This window comes from Vulpes vulpes, chromosome 7, assembly GCF_048418805.1.
Source record: "Vulpes vulpes isolate BD-2025 chromosome 7, VulVul3, whole genome shotgun sequence".
NCBI classification, from domain to species: Eukaryota; Metazoa; Chordata; class Mammalia; order Carnivora; family Canidae; genus Vulpes; species Vulpes vulpes.
The window spans coordinates 6,623,396-6,647,053 of record NC_132786.1 but is presented as its reverse complement, the minus strand read 5'-3'; the positions used below and the strand labels follow the sequence as shown (position 1 = coordinate 6,647,053).

Below are 23,658 nucleotides of genomic sequence, written 5' to 3'. Positions count from 1 at the left end.
AGAATAGAAGGAGAGATAAGGGTTTCCCAGAGAAACAAAATCTGAGGGAATTCATGACCACTAAACCAGCCCTATAAGAAATGTTAAAGGGGACTCTTAAGTGGAAAAGAAAAGACCATCAGGAGTAAGAAAAATAGAAAGAAAAAAAATTAAGTATATCTATAAAAATCAGTCAAGGGAATCACAAAAAAAGGATGTAAAGTATGATACCATATACCTAAAATATGAAGGGGGGTAGTGAGGAGTGAAATTTTAGTGGGTTTTATTTAAGATTCTATCCATTTAGGGGCACCTGGGTGGCTCAGTTCATTGAGCATCTGCCTTTGGCTCAAGTCATGATTCCAAGGTCCCGGAATCCAGTCCTGTGTCAGGTTCCCTGCTCATCACCTTGCTTGTGCACACACACTCTCTCTCTTTCTCTCTCTCTCTTATATAAATGGATTAAAAAGATTCTATCCATCCATTTGAGAGAGAGAGAGCTCCCTCAGAGAGCACAGAGGGAGACTGAAAAACACCTAAGCAGAGAGCCTGATGCAGGCTTCATCTTGACCTTGAGATCATGACCTGAGTCATGACCAACTGAGTAACCCAGAAATTGTAGTGCTTCTAGAATGGGTTCAAACCTAAGTGGACATTAACTTAATATAGACTGTGATATGCATAATACGTTACATATAAATCTAAGGTAACCACAAGTCAAAAACTGGTAATAGATATGCAAAAAATAGAGAGAAAGGAATCTAAGTATACCATTAAAGAAAGCAAGCAAACGATGAAAGAAGACAACAAGAAAAGAACAGAGTAGGACTACAAAAACAACCATAAAACAAGCAATAAAATGGCAATAAATACATGCCTATCAATAATTACTTTGAATGTAAATGGACTAAACACCCCAATCAAAAGAAACAGGGAGATGCAATTGATAAAAAACAAGACACTTCTATGTGCTACTTACAAAAGATTTATTTCAGACCTAAAGACACATGCATGTTGAAAGTGAAGAGATGGAAAAGAATTTAGCATGCAAGTGGAAGTAAAAGGAGAGCTGGGGTATCAACAGTTATATCAGACAAAAATAAACCTTGAAAGAAATACTGGAATAAGAGTCAAAGAAGAACACTCCATAATCATAAACAGAATAATCCAACAATAAGATATAACAGTTGTAAATATTTATGCACCCAACATAGGAATATCCAAATACATAAAGCAGGTAATAACATAAAGGAAGTAATAAATAGTAATACAATACTAATAGGGGACTTTAACACTTCACTTACATCATCCAAACAAAAAGAAACAAGGAAACAGTGGCTGTGAATGACATTGGGCCACATGAATTTAACAGATTTATTCAGAACATTCCATCCTAAAGAAGCAGAATGCACATTCTTTTCAAGTACTCATAGAATATTCTCCAGAATAAATCACAAAACAAGTCTTAACAAATTCAAAAAGATCAAGGTCATACCATGCATCTTTTCTGACCACAAAACTATGAAACGACAGACCAACCACAAGGAAACATCTGGAAAGAACACAAATACATGGGGGTTAAATAATATACTACTAAACAAGGAACAAGTCAACAAGAAGTCAGAGGAAACACAAAAATACACAGAGACAAATTAAAATGAAAACACAACAGTCTAAAATCTTTGAGATGCAGCAAAAGCTGCACTAAGAGGGAAGTTTTTAGCAATATAGGCTTACCTCAAGAAACAAGAAAAATCTCAAACAACTTAACCTTACACCTAAAGGAGGTAGAGAGAAGAATGAACAAAACCCAAAACTACTAGAAGGAAGGAAATAATAAAAATGAGAGCAGAAATAAGTGAAACAGAAACTAAAAAGAATAATAAAACAGGTCAGTGAAATTAGAATATAAACTTCAGGGTGCCTGAAAAATCAGAATAAGTGTTGGTATAGAATGGGGTCTCCCCCTCAAGCAGGATCGAAAAATGTTGTGTTTAGATTTCGGTCTGTCAGAAGTATTGTAATTCCAGCAGCTAATACAGGCAATGATAATAGCAATAGGACTGCTGTAATTAGTATGGACCATACAAACAAGGGAGTTTGGTATTGGGACATGGCTGGGGGTTTTATATTAATAATAGTAGTGATAAAATTAATTGCCCCAAGAATGGAGGAGACCCCTGCTAAATGCAAGGAAAAATTTGTTAGGTCTACTGATGCCCCTGCGTGGGCCAGGTTGCTGGCTAGTGGGGGGTAATACAGTTCACCCAGTTCCTGCGCCTGCTTCTACCATAGAAGATGCTAGTTGGAGGAGGAAAGATGGGGGGAGCAACCAGAAACTTATGTTATTTATTCGAGGGAATGCCATGTCTGGGGCGCCTATTATTAGTGGAACTAGTCAGTTTCCGAAGCCCCCAATTATAATAGGTATAACTATAAGGAAAATTATTACGAATGCATGGGCAGTTACAATTACATTGTAGATCTGGTCATCTCCTAATAGGGTACCAGGTTGACCTGGTTCAGCTCGAATTAGAAGACTTAAAGCAGTGCCTACTGTACCGGCTCATGCTCCAAACAGTAAATATAAAGTACCAATGTCTTTGTGGTTAGTGGAAAATAATCATCGGTTAATGAACATAGGTAAAATGGCTGATAAAAGCATTAGAATGTAAATCTAAAGATAGGGGTTTAAGTCTTCTTTTTGCCAAGTCCTCTGGTGAATTATTCATATTTGAATTGCAAATTCAAAGAAGCAGCCTAGACGCTGCCAGGGCTTCTCCTGCCTTTTTTTTTTCTACGTGGCGGGAGAAGGTAGATTGAAGCCAGTTGTTAGGGTATTTAGCTGTTAACTAAAATTTCGTGGGGTGGAAGCCCACCAATCTGGTAAGGATTTAGCTTAATTAAAGTATTTGATTTGCATTCAATTGATGTTGGATAGATTCTTGCAGTCCTTAGTGTTGTTTTTCAGGGGTTAAGTAAATAATACTTGCTTAGAGCTTTGAAGGCTCTTGGTCTGATTTAACCTAAACCTCTAGTCCAAGATAGATAGTATAGGTGTTAGTGGGAGTAGTATAGTGGAGATAATGATTAGTGGAGGAAGAAGATTATCTTTTTTTGTACTTTCAAATTGTCATTTTATTTTTATGTTGTTTGTGGATGGGAATATGGTAAGTGCTGTGCATGCTGTGCATATTCCCATGTGGGAATATGGTATGTGAGTCGCATGTAGAAGTATAGGTTGAGTAAGGTGGTGATGGCTATTAGTGTTGGGAGAATAATTATGTCATTTTTTGTTAGTTCTTGAATAATTATTCATTTAGGGATAAAACCAGAGAGTGGAGGAAGTCCTCCTAAAGATAGCATTAGGATTAGGATTATGGAGGTGATTAGGGGGAGTTTGTTTCATGTGTGAGACAGGGATAGCGTTGTGGTAGATGAGTTAAGTGTGAATAGTATGAATGTTGAGAGAGTCATTAGGATGTAGAGGGCTAGATTTAGAATTATTATTGTGGGGTTGTAGATAATAATTGTGGCTATTCATCCTATGTGGGCGATGGAAGAGTATGCCATGATTTTTCGTAGTTGGGTTTGGTTTAGTCCGCTTCATCCTCCTACTAATACGGACATAGGGGCTATTAGTATTAAGAGGTCAGTGTTAATGGATCATGAAATTTGATAGAGAATGGACAGGGCTGCAATTTTTTGTCATGTTAACAGAATTATGCCTGATGTGAATGAGATTCCTTGTGTTACTTCGGGAACTCAGGAGTGGAATGGAGATAGGCCTAGTTTTATTGTTAGAGCAGTCGTTATTATGATGGATGCGGCAGGGTTTGAGATTTTTGAAAGTATTCATTGGCCGGAGTATAGGTTAAGAGTGACACCTATTATTAAGAGCATGGAGGCGGTGGCTTGTGTGAGGAAGTACTTTGTGGATGCTTCTATGGCTCGTGGGTTAAATTTTTTTATGAGAATGGGGATAACGGCTAGTATGTTTATTTCAAATCCAATTCAGATTAATAATCAGTGTGAGCTTCGTATGACAATTATAGTCCCGGTTATAACGGCTGTTAGGAGAGCAATGAGAATGGGTTTTTTTTTATTAGTACGGGAAGGATATGATCCAACATTTTCGGGGTATGGGCTCGATAGCTTAATTTAGCTGACCTTACTGTAGAATATGGTGTAAGTTTGGTAGCACTAAGATCTTTGAATTCTTAGGATTAGGTTCAAAACCTATTATTCTAGAAATAAGAGGGCTTGAACCTCTATTATTTACTCTATCAAAGTAACTCTTTTGTCAGACATATTTCTTATATTTGGGGTGGAATGCTAGCAGTGATAATAGGCAGGGCGACATGTCATATGCACAGGGCTAGAGTTAAGGGTAGGAAATTTTTTCATAAAAGATGTATTAGTTGATCATAGTGGAATCGAGGGTATGATGCTCGAATTCATAGGAAAGAAATGGTCAGGAGGAGTGTTTTGGTAGTGAAATTAATGGAGTAGAGCTCTGGTATGAGTGGGTTGTGGAATGCACCGAAAAATAGAATTGTTGTAAGAATATTTATTATAATAATATTTGCATATTATGCTAGGAAGAATAGGGCAAATGGGCCTGCTGCATACTCTAACGTTAAATCCTGAGACTAGTTCAGATTCTCCTTCGGTTAGGTCGAAGGGGCCTCGGTTAGTTTCTGCTAGGGTAGAGATAAATCATATTATGGCTAAGGGTCAGGCGGGGAAGATTAGTCATATATGTTCTTGAGTAATAATAAGCGTGGATAGTGTAAAAGATCTGTTTATTAGTAGTACAGAGAAGATAATTGCTAGTGTGACTTCATATGAGATTGAGCAACAGCTCGGAGGGCTCCAATTAGAGCGTATTTGGAGTTTGAAGCGTCAGATTGAACTGCAAAAGAGCAAACATTTTTGTCTAGAGACCACGCCCCTGAAATGGGTTTTTGTTTTGTCTTGAAATCTGCCCCTACATCTTCTCTTTATTGATTTTAGCCAGTAACCAGAGTCAAGTATCACCTTAGTGCAAGCACTGAAGACTGTCCTTGCTATGGGAAGGAAAAGATTACTCATCAAGATACTGGCAATTTTTTTTTAAGAGGGTGAAGTATCTCTTTTTTTTAAAGTAATTATGACATAATTAGTATACAATGTTCTATTAGTTTCAGGTGTACGGTATAGTGATTCAAAAATTTAATACATTACTCAGTGCTCATCATGATAATAATACTCTTAATCTCTATCACCTGTTTTATCTATCGTCCCATCCACCTCCCCTCTGGTAACCACCACATTGTTCTCTATAGTTAAGAGTCTGGGCTTTTGGTCTGTTTTTATCTTTGTTCATTTATTTTATTTCTTACATTACACATATGAGTGAAATCATATAGTATCTGTCTTTCTCTGACTTATTTCCCTTAGTATTATACTCTCTAGATCTATCCATGTTGTTGCAAATGGCAAGATTTCATTTTTTTCTATGCTTAATATTCCATATAGTGACATTGCATTGCATACATTGCATACATCTTTTTGAATTAGCATTTTCACATTTGGATAAATACCTAGTAGCAGAATTACCAGATCATATGGTAATTCTATCTTTAATTTTTTGAGGACCCTCCATACTATTTCCACAGTGGCTGCACCAGCTTGCATTCCCACCAACAATGCCCAAGGATTTCTTTTTCTCCACTTCTTGTCAACACTTGTTTCTTGTGTTGTTTATTTTAGCCATTCTGACAAGTGTGAGGTGATATCTCATTTGATTTGCATTTCCTTGATGATAAATGATACTGACCATCTTTTAATGTATCCGTTGGCCATCTGTATGTCTTCCTTGGAGAAATGTCTGTTCATGTCTTCTTTCCATTTTTAAATTGGATTTTTATTTATTTTTGGTGTCCAGTTTTATAAGTTCTTTATATATTTTAGATACAAACCCCTTATCAAATATGTCATTTGCAAATGTTGTCTGCCATTCAGAAGGTTGCTTTTTCGTTTTGTCAATAGTTTCCTTTGCTGTGCAGAAGTATTTTATTTTGATGTAGAACCAGTAGTTTATTTTTATTTTGTTTCTCTTGCCTCAGGAGACATATCTAAAAAAATGTCGCTACAGCTGATGTTGGAGAAATTACTGTCTGTGCTCTCTTCTAGGATTATTATAGTTTCAGGTCTCACATTTAGGTTTTAATCCATTCTGAGTTTATTTTATATATAGTGTAAGAGAGTGGTCCAGTGTCATTCTTTTGCATGTGACCGTCCAGTTTTCCAGACACCATTTGTTGAAAAGACTTTTTTTTTCCCATTAAATATTCTTGCCTCCTTTATCAAAGAGTAATTGACCATTTAATCATGGGATTTTTTTCTGGTCTCTTTAGTCTGTTTTATTGATCTATGTATCTGTTTTTATGCCAATGCCATACTGTTTTGATTACAACTTCATAGTATATCTCGAAATCTGAAATTGTGATACTTCTAGTTTTATTTTTCTTTTTCTTTTTTTTTTATCTTTCTTTTTTTTTTTTAATTAATTTTTATTGGTGTTCAATTTACCAACATACAGAAAAACACCCAGTGCTCATCCCGTCAAGTGTCCACCTCAGTGCCCGTCACCCATTCCCCTCCAACACCCGCCCTCCTCCCCCCTTCCACCACCCCTAGTTCGTTTTCTTTTTCATGATTGCCTTGGCTACTCAAGGGCTTTTGTGGTTCCATACAAATTTTAGAATTATTTGTCCTCGTTCTGTTAAAATGCTGTTGGTATTTCAATAAAGATTGCATTAAATCTGTAGATTGCTTTGGGTAGTATGGACATTTTAACAATATTGGTTTTCCTAGTCCATGAGCATGGAATACTTTCTATTTGTTTGTGTCATCTTCAATTTCTTTCATCAAGGCTTTATAATTTTCAGAGTACAAGTCTTTTACCTCCTTGGTCAAGTTTATTCCTAGGTATTTTATTATTTTTAGTGCACTCGTAAATGGGATTGTTAATTTCTCTTTCTGTTACTTCATTATTAATATATAAATACAATAGATTTCTGCATATTGATTTTGTATCCTGGGACCTTATTGAATTCATTTTTCAACATTACTAGTTTTTTGGTGGAGTTTTTAGGGTATTCTATTTGTGGTGTCATGTCATCTGCCAATAGTGAAAGTTTTTACTTCTTTCTTCCCAATTTGGATGAACTTTGTTTCTTCTCTGATTGTTATGTCTACAAATTCCAGTACTGTGTTGAATAAAACGCTCTCAGTTTTTCACCATGGAGTGTGATATTAGCTGTGGGCTTTTCATATTATGTTGAAACATGTTTCATTATATTGAAGCATGTTCCCTCTAAACGTTCTTTGTTGAAGAGTTTTTATCATGAACCAACGTTGTAATTTGTCAAATGCTTTTTCTACATCTATTGAAATGATCATATGGTTTTTACTCTTTCATTTGTTGATGTGCTGTATCACATTGGTTGGTTGAACCACCCCTACATTCTGGGAATAAATCCTACTTGATTGTGGTGAATGATTTTTTTTTCATGTATTGTTGGATTCAATTTGCTAATAATATTTTGTTGAGGATTTTTGCATCTATGCTCATCAGAGATAATTTGGCTTGTAGTTTTTTCTCTCTCTTTTTGTAGTGTCCGTATCTGGTTTTGGTGTCAGGGTAATGCTCCTCATAGAATGTATTTGGAAGTTTTCCTTCCTCTTTTACTTTTTGGAATAGTTTGAGAGGCATAGGTATTAGCTTTCCTTCAAATGTTTGGTAGAATTCACCTGTGAAGCCATCTGGTCCTGGACTTTTGTTTGTTGGGAGTTTTTTTTTTTTAAGATTTTATTTATTTCAGAGAGAGAGAGAAAAAAAAAAACACACAGTGGGGAGGGGCAGAGAGAGAAAGAGAGAGAGTGAGGGAGAGAGAGTGAGAGAGAAGCAGACTCCCCACTGAGCAGGAAACCCGATGTGGGGCTTGATTCCAGAACTAGAGATCATGACCCAGGCTGAAGGCAGATGCTTAACTGACTGAGCCACTCAGGTGCCCCTGTTGGGAGTTTTTTGATTACAGATTCAATTTCATTGCTGGTAGTTAATCTATTCAAATTTTCTATTTCTTTCTGATTCAGTTTTGGAAAGTTATATGCTTCCAGAAATTTATCCATTTCTTCTAAGTTGTCCAATTTGTTGGAATGTTATTTTTCATAATATTCTGTTACAATCCTCTGTATTTCTGTGGTGTTGGTTGTTATTTCTATTTCTGATTTTATTTGAGTTCTCTCTTTCTCTATCTCTCTTTTTTTTTGATGAGTAAGGCTAAAGGTTTACTAATTATGTTGATCTTTCTAAGAACCAGCTCCGATCTGGATTTGGAATAATTTCCCATATCGTTATGTATTATTCAGGGAAAAAAGAGCCCCTTGGTTACATGGGTATGGTCTGAGCAATGATATCCATTGGGTTTCTAGGCTTTATTGTCTGAACACATCATCTATTTACTGTGGGAATAGATGTAGACACACAAGCATATTTTACATCTGCTACTATAATTATTGCCATCCCAACAGGGGTTAAAGTACTTAGCTGATTAGCAACACTTCATGGAGGAAATATCAAATGATCTCCTGCCATACTATGGACTCTAGGATTTATCTTCCTGTTCACAGTAGGTGGGTTAACAGGTATTGTTCTAGCCAACTCATCCCTAGACATTGTACTTCATGACACATATTATGTAGTAGCCCACTTCCACTAAGTACTCTCAAAAGGAGCAGTATTTGCTATTATGGGCGGATTTGCTCACTGATTCCCCCTATTTTCAGGATATACTCTTAATGACACTTGAGCAAAAATCCACTTTACAACTATATTTGTAGGGGTTAATATAACCTTTTTTCCTCAACACTTCCTTGGACTATCTGGAATACCTCATCGTTACTCCGATTATCCAGATGCTTACATTACTTGAAACACTGTGTCCTCCATAGTCTCATTCATCTCACTCACAGCAGTAATACTAATAATCTTCATGATTTGAGAGGCTTTTGCATCTAAGTGAGAAGAGTTGCAATAGTAGAACTTCCCACAACTAATATCGAGTGATTACATGGATGTCCCCCTCCATATCATACATTTGAAGAACCCACATATGTTATCCAAAAAGAAGAAAGGAAGGAATCGAACCCCCTAAAACTGGTTTCAAGCCAATGTCATAACCATTATGTCTTTCTCAATTAGGAGATGTTAGTAAAACATTACATGACTTTGTCAAAGTCAAATTATAGGTGAAATCCCTATATATCTCTATGGCGTACCCTTTTCAACTCGGACTTCAGGACGCAACGTCCCCTATTATAGGGGAGTTACTTCATTTCCATGACCACACATTAATAATTGTATTTCTAATCAGCTCTCTAGTTCTCTACATTATTTCACTAATACTACTAAATTAACTCACACAAGCACAATAAATGCACAAGAAGTGGAAACAGTGTGATCCATTCTACCAGACATTATCTTAATCTTAATCGCATTACCCTCTCTACGAATTCTCTATATAATAGACGAAATTAACAACCCATCCCTAACTGTAAAAACGATAGGCCACCAATGATACTGAAGCTATGAATATACTGACTATGAAGACTATTAAACTTTGATTCCTACATGATCCCTACGCAAGAACTAAAACCAGGAGAACTACAATTATTAGAAGTCGACAACCGAGTTGTTCTCCCAATAGAAATAACTATCCGAATACTTATCTCATCAGAAGACGTATTACACTCATGAGCTGTGCCATCACGAGGCCTAAAAACTGATGCTATCCCAGGACAACTAAACCAAACTACCCTAATAGCCATATGACCAGGGCTATACTATGGCCAATGCTCCAAAATCTGCGGATCCAACCATAGCTTCATACTTATTGTTCTTGAAATAGTCCCACTATCATACTTCGAAACCCAATCTGCACTAATAGTATAATATAAACCAGTCTAAATCATTAAGAAGCTATAAAGCATTAACCTTTTAAGTTAAAGACTGAGTTTAAATCTCTCCTTAATGAAATGCCACAACTAGACACATCTACCTGATTTATTACAATTCTCTCCATAATTTTAACTCTATTCATTATATTCCAATTAAAAATTTCAAAACACTATTACCCAGAAAATCCAGGATGAAAAACAATAAAGCCAACTAACCAACTCACTCCTTGAGAAAATAGATGAACAAAAATCTATTTGCCTCTTTCATTACCCCCTCAATAATAGGACTCCCTATCATAATACTAATTGTTATATTCCCATGTATCTTATTTCCCTCACCTAACCACCTAGTTAACAATCGCCTAATTTCCAACCAGCAATGATTAATTCAGTTAACATCCAAACAAATATTATCTATTCACAGCCAAAAAGGATGAACCTGAGCTCTCATACTGATCTCACTCATCCTATTTATTGGCTCAACTAATTTACTTGGACTATTAATTACCTCATTCATTCACACCTACAACACAACTATCTATAAATCTAGGAATAGCAATCCCCTTATGAGCAGGAACAGTAATTACTGGCTTCTGGTACAAAACCAAAGCATCTCTAGCACATTTCCTACCTCAAGGAACACCCCTTCCCCTTATCCCAATACTAGTAATCACTGAAACTATTAGCCTATTCATTCTACCTATGGCCCTAGCCATATGACTAACAGCTAACATTACTGCAGGCCACTTGTTAATTCATCTAATTGGAGGAGCTACTCTTGCCTTAATAAATATTAGCATCGCCACAGCTCTTATTACTTCTATTATTTTAGTCTTACCATTCTTGAATTTGCTGTTGCTCTAATTCAAGCTTATGTATTTACCCTACTAGTGAGTCTATATTTACATGACAACACCTAATGACCCACCAAACCCACGCTTACCATATAGTTAAGCCAAGCCCATGACCACTAACAGGAGCTCTCTCTGCCCTCCTCATAACTTCAGGCCTCATTATGTGATTCCACTATAACTCAATATCCCTACTACATTAGGACTTACAACCAACATATTAACTATGTACCAATGATGACGAGATGTCATCCGAGAAAGTACATTCCAAGGGCATCACACGCCCATTGTTCAAAAAGGATTACACTACGGAATAATCCTATTTATTGTATCAGAAGTATTCTTCGCAGGGTTCTTCTGAGCTTTCTATCACTCCAGTCTAGCCCCAACCCCCGAACTCGGGGGTTGCTGGCCATCCACAGGTATTATCCCCCTAAATCCACTAGAAGTCCCATTACTCAATACCTCCGTTCTCCTGGCCTCTGGAGTCTCCATTAGCTGAGCTCATCACAGCTTTACAGAAGGGAATCGCAAACACATGTTCCAAGCTCTATTTATTACAATCTCCCTAGGTGTATACTTTACACTCCTTCAAGCTTCTGAATACTATGAGACATCCTTTACAATTTCTGACGGAGTCTATGGCTCCACTTTCTTTATAGCAACTGGGTTCCACGGACTGCATATAATCCTTGGCTCTACATTTCTTATTGTCTGCTTTCTCCGACAATTATATTATCACTTCACATCAAATCATCACTTCAGATTTGAAGCCGCCGCATGATACTGACACTTTGTCGACGTAGTCTGATTATTCCTGTATGTCTCTATTTACTGATGAGGATCTTACTTCTTTAGTATAATCAATACAATTGACTTCCAATCAGTTAGTTTCAGATAACCCTGAAAAGAAGTAAAAAATATAATAACTCTAATAATCAATGTATCCTTAGCATCCCTACTTGTAATAATTGCATTCTGTCTCTCTCAACTAAATATCTATGCAGACAAGGCAACTCCCTATGAATGCGGCTTTGACCCTATGAGATCCGCACACCTACCCTTTTCCATAAAATTTTTCCTAGTGGCCATGACATTCTTACTTTTCGACCTAGAAATTGCACTGCTCCTCCCGCTTCCCTGAGCATCACAAACCAACAAACTAACAACAATACTCATCATGGCACTTCTACTGATCTCTTTACTAGCTGCAAGCCTAGCTTACGAATGAACCGAAAAAGGACTGGAATGAACTGAATATGATAATTAGTTTAAACTAAAACAAATGATTTTGACTCATTAAATTATGATTTAACTCATAATTATCATATGTCCATAGTATACATTAACATCTTCCTGGCATTTATTCTCTCCGTACTAGGCATACTCATTTATCAATCCCATCTAATATCATCCCTACTATGCTTAGAGGGCATGATACTACCACTATTCGTAATAATATCAGTAACCATCCTAAATAATCACCTCACATCAGTCGGTATGATACCAATTGTATTATTAGCATTCACTGCCTGCAAAGCAGCGTTAGGATTATCTTTACTAGTTATAGTATCTAATACCTATGGCACTGATTATGTACAAAATCTGAACCTTCTACAATGCTAAAAGTTATCATCCCTACCACAATACTTATTCCATGACTTATACTTATATTCCAATACTTATAGCATGAATATCAAAACCTAATATAATCTGAATTAACACAATATAATCTATTAATCAGTTTAATCAGCCTGTCCTATCTAAATCAACCTAATGATAATACCCTTAATTCCTCATTACTACTTTTCTCTGACTCCCTATCAGCACCCCTACTAGCACTCACAACAAGACTCTTACCTTTCATACTAATAGCAAGCCAATTTCATCTGTCAAAATAACCCTTAACCCGAAAAAAACTATACATCTAGATACTAATTACACTTCAATTATTCCTAGTCATAACATTCACTGCTACAGAACTAATCCTCTTTTACATCCTGTTTGAAGCCACACTAATTCCAACCCTTATTATTATTACCTGATGGGGAAATCAGACCAAACGACTAAACGCAGGACTATACTTCCTATTTTATACTTTAATAGTATCCTTACCCCTCTTAGTAGCACTACTCTACATCCAAAACACCATAGGCTCCCTAAACTTCCTCATGATCCAATACTGAATTCAACCTCTACCAAACTCTTGATCTAACATCTTTTTATGATTATCATGCATAATAGCTTTTATGGTAAAAATACCTTTATACGGACTCCACTTATGATTACCAAAAGCACACATAGAGGCCCCCACCACCGGCTCCATAGTACTTGCAGCCGTACTTCTAAAATTAGGTGGGTATGGTATAATACGAGTCACAACTTTACTAAATCCTCTAACCAACTTTATAGCGTACCCTTTTATACTATTACCATTATGAGGCATAATCATAACAAGCTCTATTTGCCTATGCCAAACAGACCTAAAATCCCTAATTGCATACTCCTCAGTCAGCCATATAGCACTTGAAGTTACATAGGAGCAACAGCCTTAATAATTGCTCACAGCCTAACATCGTCCATACTATTTTGCTTGGCCAACTCAAACTATGAATGAATCCATAGCCGAACTATAATTCTCACACGAGGACTTCAAACTCTCCTTCCTCTAATAGCAGTGTGATGACTATTAGCAAGCCTCACAAATCTAGCTCTACCCCCTACGATTAAACAGAGAGCTATTTGTAGTAATAGCCTCATTTTCATGGTCCAACCTTACTATTATCCTAATAGGAGTAAATATCACCATCACTGCCCTATATTCCCTCTACATACTAATTACCACACAATGCGGCAAGTACACTCACCATATCAAAAATATCAAACCATCCTTCACATAAGAAAACGCCCTGATCTCACAGAGGAAGACATGGACATGGCCAACATGCACATGAGAAAATGCTCTGCATCACTTGCCATCAGGGAAATACAAATCAAAACCACAATGAGATACCACCTCACACCAGTGAGAATGGGGAAAATTAACAAGGCAGGAAACAACAAATGTTGGAGAGGATGCGGAGAAAAGGGAACCCTCTTACACTGTTGGTGGGAATGTGAACTGGTGCAGCCACTCTGGAAAACTGTGTGGAGGTTCCTCAAAGAGTTAAAAATAGACCTGCCCTACGACCCAGCAATTGCACTGCTGGGGATTTACCCCAAAGATTCAGATGCAACGAAACGTCGGGACACCTGCACCCCGATGTTTCTAGCAGCAATGGCCACAATAGCCAAACTGTGGAAGGAGCCTCGGTGTCCATCGAAAGATGAATGGATAAAGATGTGGTCTATGTACACAATGGAATATTACTCAGCGATTAGAAACGACAAATACCCACCATTTGCTTCAACGTGGATGGAACTGGAGGGTATTATGCTGAGTGAAATAAGTCAATCGGAGAAGGACAAGCAGTGTATGTTCTCATTCATTTGGGGAATATAAATAATAGTGAAAGGGAATATAAAGGAAGGGAGAAGAAATGTTGGGAAATATCAGGAAGGGAGACAGAACATAAAGACTCCTAACTCGGGGAAACGAACTAGGGGTGGTGGAAGGGGGGAGGAGGGCGGGTGTTGGAGGGGAATGGGTGACGGGCACTGAGGTGGACGCTTGACGGGATGAGCACTGGGTGTTTTTCTGTATGTTGGTAAATTGAACACCAATAAAAATTAATTAAAAAAAAAAAAAAAAGAAAAGAAAACGCCCTGATAACCCTGCACCTACTACCATTACTACTCCTATCCCTTAATCCTAAAGTCATTTTAGGGCCCATATACTATAGACATAGTTTAATAAAAATATTAGACTGTGAATCTAATAATAAAAGCTCAAGCCTTTTTTGTCTACTGAAAAAGTATTGCAAGAACTGCTAACTCATGCCCCCATGCATAAAAGCATGGCTTTTTCAACTTTCATAGGATAGAAGTAATCCGTTGGTCTTAGGAACCAAAAAATTGGTGCAACTCTAAATAAAAGCAATAAATACATTTGCTTCCTGCATAATTACACCTTTAATCATACTTACGCTACCAGTCTTCCTAACCACTACTAAATTTTACAAGAATAAACTTTATCCATACTACGTAAAAAAAATTACCTCCTATGCATTCATAATCAGCATGATCCCTACAATAATATTCATTCACTCAGGACAAGAGATAATTATCTCAAACTGACACTGAATAACTATCCAAACCATAAAACTATCCCTAAGCTTTATTTTTTTTAAATAATAAATTTATTTTTATTGGTGTTCAATTTGCCAACATACAAGTGCCCCCCTCAGTGCCCATCACCCATTCACCCCCACCCCCTGCCCTCCTCCCCTTCCACCACCCCTAGTTCGTTTCCCAGAGTTAGGAGTCTTCATGTTCTGTCTCCCTTTCTGATATTTCCTACCCATTTCTTCTCCCTTCCCCTCTATTCCCTTTCACTATTATTTATGTTCCCCAAATGAATGAGACCTAAGCTTTAAATTAGACTACTTCTCAATAATTTTCATACCTGTAGCACTCTTCATCACATGATACATCATAGAATTCTCTATATGATACACACACTCAGACCCTACATCAACCGATTTTTTTAAATACCTCCTTATATTTCTTATCACCATAATAATTCTAGTTACCGCAAACAATATATTCCAACTATTTACTGGCTGAGAAGGAGTCGGTATTATATCTTTTCTACTCATTGGATGATGATATGGCCGAACAGATGCAAATACAGCCGCCCTACAAGCAATCCTCTATAATCACATTGGAGACGTAGGGTTCATTATAGCAATAGCATGATTCCTACTAAACCTAAACACATGGGACTTCCAGCAAATCTTCATAACAACTGACAATAACCTCAACTACCACTATTTGGCCTGCTATTAGCAGCCACCAGTAAATCCACCCAATTTGGCTTACATCCATGACTCCCCTCAGCCACAGAAGGTCCAACCCCCGTATCAGCCCTACTCCACTCCAGCACAATAGTTGTAGCAGGGGTATTTCTACTCATCTGCTTTCACCCCCTGATAGAACACAATCAAACTATCCAAACACTTACCCTATGCTTAGGAGCTATTACAACACTATTCACCGCAATCTGCGCCCTTACACAAAACGACATCAAAAAAATCGTAGCCTTCTCCACTTCAAGCCAACTAGGGTTAATAATTGTAACAACTGGTATTAATCAACCCTATTCGGCATTTCTACATATCTGTACCCACGCATTCTTTAAAGCCATATTATTTATATGTTCAGGATCAATTATTCACAGCCTAAATGACAAACAAGACATTCGAAAATAGGAGGACTATTCAAGGGATCCCTGGGTGGCGCAGCGGTTTGGCGCCTGCCTTTGGCCCAGGGCGAGATCCTGGAGACCCGGGATCGAATCCCACGTCGGGCTCCTGGTGCATGGAGCCTGCTTCTCCCTCTGCCTGTGTCTCTGCCTCTCTCTCTATCTCTCTGTGACTATCATAAATAAATAAAAATTTAAAAAAAAAAAAGGAGGACTATTCAAAATTCTTCCATTTACCACAACTTCCCTTATTATTGGGAGCCTTGCACTTACAGGTATACCCTTCCTTACAGGATTTTACTCCAAAGACATAACCATCGAGACCACCAACATGTCGAATACCAACGCCTGAGCCCCCTTAATAACTCTCGTTGCCACATCCCTAACAGCCGCCTACAGCACTCCAATTTTATTCTTTGCACTACTGGCCAACCCTGCTTTAATCCCTTAATTCTTATCAACGAGAACAATCCACTCCTAATCAACTCTATTAAACATCTCCTTCTTGGAAGTGTATTTGCAGGATATATTATTTCCCACAGCATTACACCTACCACCATCCCATCCCACAGATAACTATGCCTCACTATCTAAAATTATCTGCCCTTGCAGTGACCATTTTAAGTTTCATCCTGGCACTAGAACTAAACCTCACAATACAAGGACTTAAGTTTAACTGCCCATCACATATCTTCAAGTTTTCCAATCTTCTTGGCTATTATCCAGTCATTATACATTGCCTTACACCTAAGATAAATCTATCTCTAAGTCAAAAATCAGCATCAATACTCTTAGACTCCATTTGACTAGAAAACATTCTACCTAAATCAATCTCATACTTTCAAATAAAATATTCCACCTCAGTTTCTAACCAAAAAGGCCTAATTAAATTATATTTCCTCTCCTTTATAATTACCATAGCCCTCAGCCTACTAATCCTTAATTACTACGGGTAACCTCCATAATTACTAATACACCAGTTAACAATGACCAACCAGTCACAATTACTAATCAAGTCCCATCACTATATAACGCCGCAATCCCCATAGCTTCCTCACTAAAGAACCCTGAATACCCGGTATCATAAATAACTCAATCCCCCATCCCATTAAATTTCAACACCACCTCAACCCCATCATCCTTTAAGATATAGCAAGCAGTTAATAACTAAGACAGTAAGCCAGTAATGAAAGCGGCCAATATGGCCTTATTAGAAACTCAGACCTCAGGGTACTGTTCAGTAGCCATAGCAGTCGTATAACCAAAAACTACAAGCATACCTCCCAAATAAATTAAAAAGACTATCAGCCCTAAAAAAGATCCCCCAAAATTCAACACAATTGCACAACCAATCCCACCACTAATAATACAAGCCCACCATAAATAGGAGAGGGCTTTGTAGTAAAACCTACAAAACTCATTACAAAAACAATACTTAAAATAAATACAATGTGTTATCATTATTCCTACATGGAATTTAACCATTACCAATGACATGAAAAATCATCGTTGTATTTCAACTATAAGAAGATTAATGACCAACATTCGAAAAACTCACCCACTAGCTAAAATTGTGAACAACTCATTCGTTGATCTTCCCGCACCATCAAACATCTCAGCTTGATGAAACTTCGGATCCCTGCTAGGAGTGTGTCTCATTCTACGGATTCTAACAGGTTTATTTTTAGCCATACACTACACATCAGATACATCAACAACAGCCTTTTCATCAGTCAGTCACATCTGTCGAGACGTCAATTATGGCTGAATTATCCGTTATATACATGCAAACGGAGCCTCCATGTTCTTTATCTGCCTAATTATACACGTAGAATGAGGATTATACTACGGCTCCTACATATTCATAGAAACATGAAATATTGGAATTATTCTTTTCTTTTAAAGATTTATTTATTTATTTATGATAGACAGAGAGAGGCAAAGACACAGGAGGAGGGAGAAGCAGGCTCCATGCCGGGAGCCTGATGTGGGACTCGATCCCAGGACTCCAGGATCGCGCCCTGGGCCAAAGGCAGCCGCCAAACTGCTGAGCCACCCAGGGATCCCCTGGAATTATTCTCTTATTTGCAACCATAGCCACAGCATTCATAGGTTACATCCTACCATGAGGACAGATATCTTTTTGAGGGGCAACAGTCATCACAAACCTACTCTCAGCAATCCCCTACATCGGGACCAACCTGGTCGAACGAATCTGGGGTGGTTTCTCGGTTGACAAAGCAACCCTAACATGATTCTTCGCATTCCACTTCATCCTCCCATTCATTATCGCAGCCCTAGCAATAGTCCATCTCCTGTTCCTGCATGAAACTGGATCCAACAACCCCTCAGGAATCATATCTGACTCAGACAAAATACCATTCCACCCTTACTATACAATTAAAGACATCCTAGGGGCCTTACTCCTAGCTCTAGGACTAATGACACTAGTTTTATTTTCACCAGACCTACTAGGAGACCCAGACAACTATATCCCTGCAAATCCCAACACTCCCCCACACATTAAACCTGAATGGTATTTCCTATTTGCCTATGTCCTCCTACAATCTATCCCTAATAAGCTAGGAGGGGTGCTTGCCTTAGTGTTCTCTATCCTAATTCTAGCAATTATACCCTCACTCCACACATCCAAACGGTGCGGAATAATATTCCAACCTCTCAGTCAGTGCCTATTTTGATTACTAACAGCTGATCTACTCACACTAACATAGATCGGAGGGCAACCAGTAGAATACCCCTTCATTATTATCGGCCAAATCGCCTCCATTCTATACTTTGCTATCCTCCTAGTCCCGCTACCAGCTATCAGTATTATCGAAAACAATCTCCTAAAATGAAGATTCTTTGTAGTATATTAATTACCTTGGTCTTGTAAACCAAAAATGGAGACTAATTATCCTCCCTAAGACTCAAGGAAGAAGCACCAGCTCCACCATCAGCACCCAAAGCTGAAATTCTTCTTAAGCTATTCCCTGATAAAAAGCCTCCTCTATTCATATATTACAACAACTCTACTGTGCTATGTCAGTATGTCCAAAAATTTTCTTTCCTCCCCCCATGTACATCGTGCATTACTGGTTTTCCCCATGCATATAAGCATGTACATATTATTATATACTTACATGTAGACATAAATTGTTTATTCTACTTAACTTTTATTTACTATCGGGAAATACTTGATTGCACGTCACCTAGTCCAATAAGGGCTTAATCACCATGTCTCAAGAAACCATCAACCCTTGCACGAAGTGTCCCTCTTCTCACTCCGGGCCCATACTCATGTGGGGGTTTCTATATTGAAACTATACCTGGCATCTGGTTCTTACTTCAGGACCATACTTTTCTAACTCTAATCCTACTAATCTTCAGAGGTTCAGAGTTATCTTGAGGTCAATGTTTTTACTTACATCTATACAAATCTCTCTATCCCAAGTCTCAGCATCTGTTTATTCCTTGTGCGGGTCCTGACTTTACAAGAAGAATCTTGCTAGGGTTGTGAATCCAGTCTTTTTTAAATCTGCTACCATTACAATGAAATCTCAGGCCTGATTCTTAGTACAATCGATTTTCATTAAGTGTACTGAAAATTGCAAGAGAAGAGGATATCTAAACTGCACTGAAGACGTTCTGATGTTGACACCAATCTCGAGTTGATCATTGACCTGCCTGACCTTGTCATTTCTTCTGGGTTTGTTTCTACAGCCAATAGCTATGTGGCATTGGATAATGCCACAACCCTTATAATTACTCTTATCCACATATTATTCGAACACTACCTATACACCATCTCAACTTATCAAACATTAAAGTCTAAATATTTTGATGCTACAGTATGCCATGTGTTATCCCCACTTCACTTAATACCTGTAGTGGAGTCTTTGTTGCTCTATAGCATGTTGATTGATTCAAATTTGGAATCACACTTTCAGTGAGGAAATGACACAAGAGAAAGAAGAAAGTACAGGGTGAGCTAATGACAGGTTTCCACTGTGGATAATTAGAATCCAAGTATTCTGGAATCTCTGAAGTTATCCCTCTTGAAGGACAAAGAGTTGGGCTATTCTTCCATTGGCTCCCCTACATTATTACTTGATAGCTGTTTTCCCAGAGCATTAATTCCCAGCCATTTCAAGAGATCCTCCAAGGATGGAGTTGCAGGCATCTGCAGCAAGAAGCCTTAGATTTACTGTCAGTTTCTTGTCCTTATCCCTCAAACCCTACTATATCTGTGTGCTCTGAATCCCACCTGACCTTATCTGTGTGTTGGAAAACCTCAGTTTTTCACCTATATATGGAAAAACCCAGATTTTCCCTACTATGGTTTCACTCCTGTGTGTCTTCTTTACTTTTACACTACTGCCAAATGCGTGTGTGTGTGTGTGTGCGTGTGTGCGTGTGTGTGTGTTGGTGGCTGAGGGGGTTTCCCACACCAAGAAATTTTCTGTAACACTAGCTGGATGCCCTACAATTCAACTTAGTTCTGACACTATCTACCCAGAAATAGTATCAGATCCCACAGGTTAAGGTGACAGTCCCAAGGCTGTCCACCCCATTTCAGATGCCAATTACAAATTCAGGTTGTCACCTATACTTCCAACCAATTGGCTATAAGTCAGAGATTCCCATGACCCCCTTCTCAGGTTCAATTAATTTGCGAGATCATCTTACAGAACTCAGGAAAACACTTTGTTTATATTTTCCAGTATATTTAAAAAAGCACACAATAAAGCATGCAGATGAACATCCAGACAAAAGAGATGTGGAAGGCAAGGTATGTGAGAAGAGGCACAGAGCTTCCATACCCTCTCCAGGAATGCCTCTTTCCTAGCACCTCTACATGTTCACCAACCTGGAAGATCTCTGAACTCTGTCCTTGTGGGGTTTTATGGAGGCTTCATACATAAGCATGGTTCATTAAATCACTGGCCATTAATGGGCATCTGGCTGGCTCAGTGGTTGAGGGTCTGCTTTTGGCTCAGGTTGTGATCCTAGAGTCTGCTTCTCCCTCTGCTTAAGTCTCTGCTTCTCTCTGTGTGTATCTCTCATGAATAAAAAAAAATCACTGGCCTTTAGTGACTGATTCAACTTCCAGTCTCTTACCCCTCCCTAGAGATGTTAGGGAAGAGGAAAACTAAAAGCTCCAACCTCCTAACCACAAAGTTTCAGTTCTGGCAATCAGTCCCCATCTTTAGTTGGATTTCCCTAAAGTCACCTCATTAACCTAGTAAAAGACACCTTTATAACTCTCATCACAAGAAATTCTAATGGTTTTGGAACTGTGAGCCAGAAAATATGGATGGACGAAGACCAAATATACATTAGAAATGTATTTTGGTCATCGAAATGAGCAAATGTATGTTTCTTATAAATTATAATGTCATAATCTGTATCTCTGTACTGGTGGGCTTCTTTAAAAATATATGGAAGACCACTCTGTCTACACACATAGCAGGTTGGAAGGGCTCGGTGAGGATGGGAACGCCACAACCCTAGGGAGCAACCCTCAATCAATGACAGGGAAATTGGCATGGATATACCTGAGCTCTTATGTCTCTGGAGTGTAATACTCATGAGTCACATGTTTTAACAATCTGCCAGAGATTCCCCTCAGGATTAAGCTTTTCTTCCACCTGACAACTGGCTTAATAATGTACCCTTTATTTATTACATTCCTCTGTGTATATCAATACACACACTCCCCTGCATTCCCCAAACTTTCCAAAAAAGCTAACAAACACCTTCATTCAAATCTTTGTCTGAAAGTCAGCCCCTGGAGGAACATAAACTAAGATGAAGTTTCCAGGATGTTTAAGAATCGTGATTGCTGAGGACATGTGCCCAGAGTACCAACAGCAACTCTCACAGAAAGGACAGGAAGAAAAAGAATACTATTGATCCTATCAGATAGCAGGGGCATAAAATAGATCCAAAACATTGTGATGTGTCTCTTTTGGTATAGCCATTTTTGCTAAGGTCATATTTTAACAAGCTCTAACAACAAAATCAAAAGAAAGTATTGAAATTTTAGTCATGTGATAGGGCCAGAAATGGGGTGAAATTTAATTCCTTTTGTAGGAAAACTGCATAAAACAAAGAGCTAAATAGTTACCCAAAATCTACGCATTGGAAAAGGTCATACATGACCTTTGGCACCAATGTACCCCCAATACCAACAACATCAGCACTGGACAGGAATTCTAGTTCTGGATTGGGAAGCCAGAGGACCAGGAAAAGGTGACTGACATACTGTAGAATAGCTAGACAGGGAGGGGTGACCATGGAAAGAGGACAGAATCCTTGGTCCAAGGTGAAACTCCAAAGCCAAATTGTAAGAAGGCAGATTAGAAACTAATGATTAGGCACAATGTTTCAGGTAAGCAAGATGAATAAGCTCCAGAGTGCTGTGGTTCAACCTGAACCTATGGTCAACAACAATATTGCACTGTGGATATTAAAAGCTATTAAGAGTCTGGTCTCATGGTAAGTGTTCTTGCCACAAGAAAAAGAATTTTTAAAAGAAATATAATGCCAATCTAATATTAAACTAATAGAACAGTCTTTAAAAGAGGCAAAATTTTTTAGCGGCAGGAATGAAACGATGAAAAATAAATAGGAAAAGTAACCAATTAGGAGACTTGCAAAAGAAAAATATGCTTGCTGAAGTTTTTTAAGATGCAAAGATAAAAATGAATAGTCTATTTAAAAAAAAGATGCAAAGAAAATTAGCAAACTGTGAAAGGGACCCAATAAAATATTTGTAAATTAAAAGGTAATAGAGCCAGAGAAGAGCTCTATGAGCCTATTAGTTTGTGCCTTTGCTCCAGCACCCTGTACAATTTATCATTTGTCCCATACTTAAGTTTTTAAAATAAAAGCAATCCCACAGCATTTATTGTCTTCTGGTAATAACATAAAAGCAATCAAAACAATACGAACAAATGTTTTAGAACTACACTCCCAACAAAGGACATCTGAAAAAACAAACTACATGGCCTTCTCAAGAATTCCTCACTTTATTGATCATTTCTAGTTGGAGACACTTTGGAGTAGGGTAATGGAGTATCTCCTTTTAGCATGATCTGACCCAGTTGTTTTCTTGACTTTGTTTTAAAATGAATCTCTTCAGCGTCATCTAATAGGTTCATGTACTCATCAAAACCAATGATATAGCCCTCTATCTGCATGTTCACTTGCTCATTAAGCCATACTTGAATCTGAGATCTATTTTGCAAGTATCTCTAGCTGCGGTTGATGGACTGAAAAATCACCTTCTGCACTTTTTGGCCCTGGCCACAGCATACCATAGTGGAATCTGAAAAAGACCATATACTACCTTAGAAAGCAACTTCTGGCACATCCCATATTTAAAATTTTTAATTAGTTGCATTAAAACATACCAGGATGAAAAAAAATAAATAAATAAAACATACCAGGATG

At 37.9% G+C, this 23,658-nt stretch overlaps 1 protein-coding gene and 2 pseudogenes across 2 annotated transcripts in view; 1 reads left to right on the top strand and 2 right to left on the bottom strand.

Annotated features, from left to right (window-relative positions):
* Positions 1-23,658, bottom strand: part of KEL (Kell metallo-endopeptidase (Kell blood group)) — a 437,477-nt gene that overhangs the window by 337,262 nt on the left and 76,557 nt on the right. The gene's annotated exons all lie outside the window — the stretch shown is intronic.
* On the top strand, positions 3,536-9,232 carry LOC140599771 (cytochrome c oxidase subunit 1-like; annotated as a pseudogene).
* On the bottom strand, positions 23,127-23,537 carry LOC112934810 (small nuclear ribonucleoprotein E-like; annotated as a pseudogene).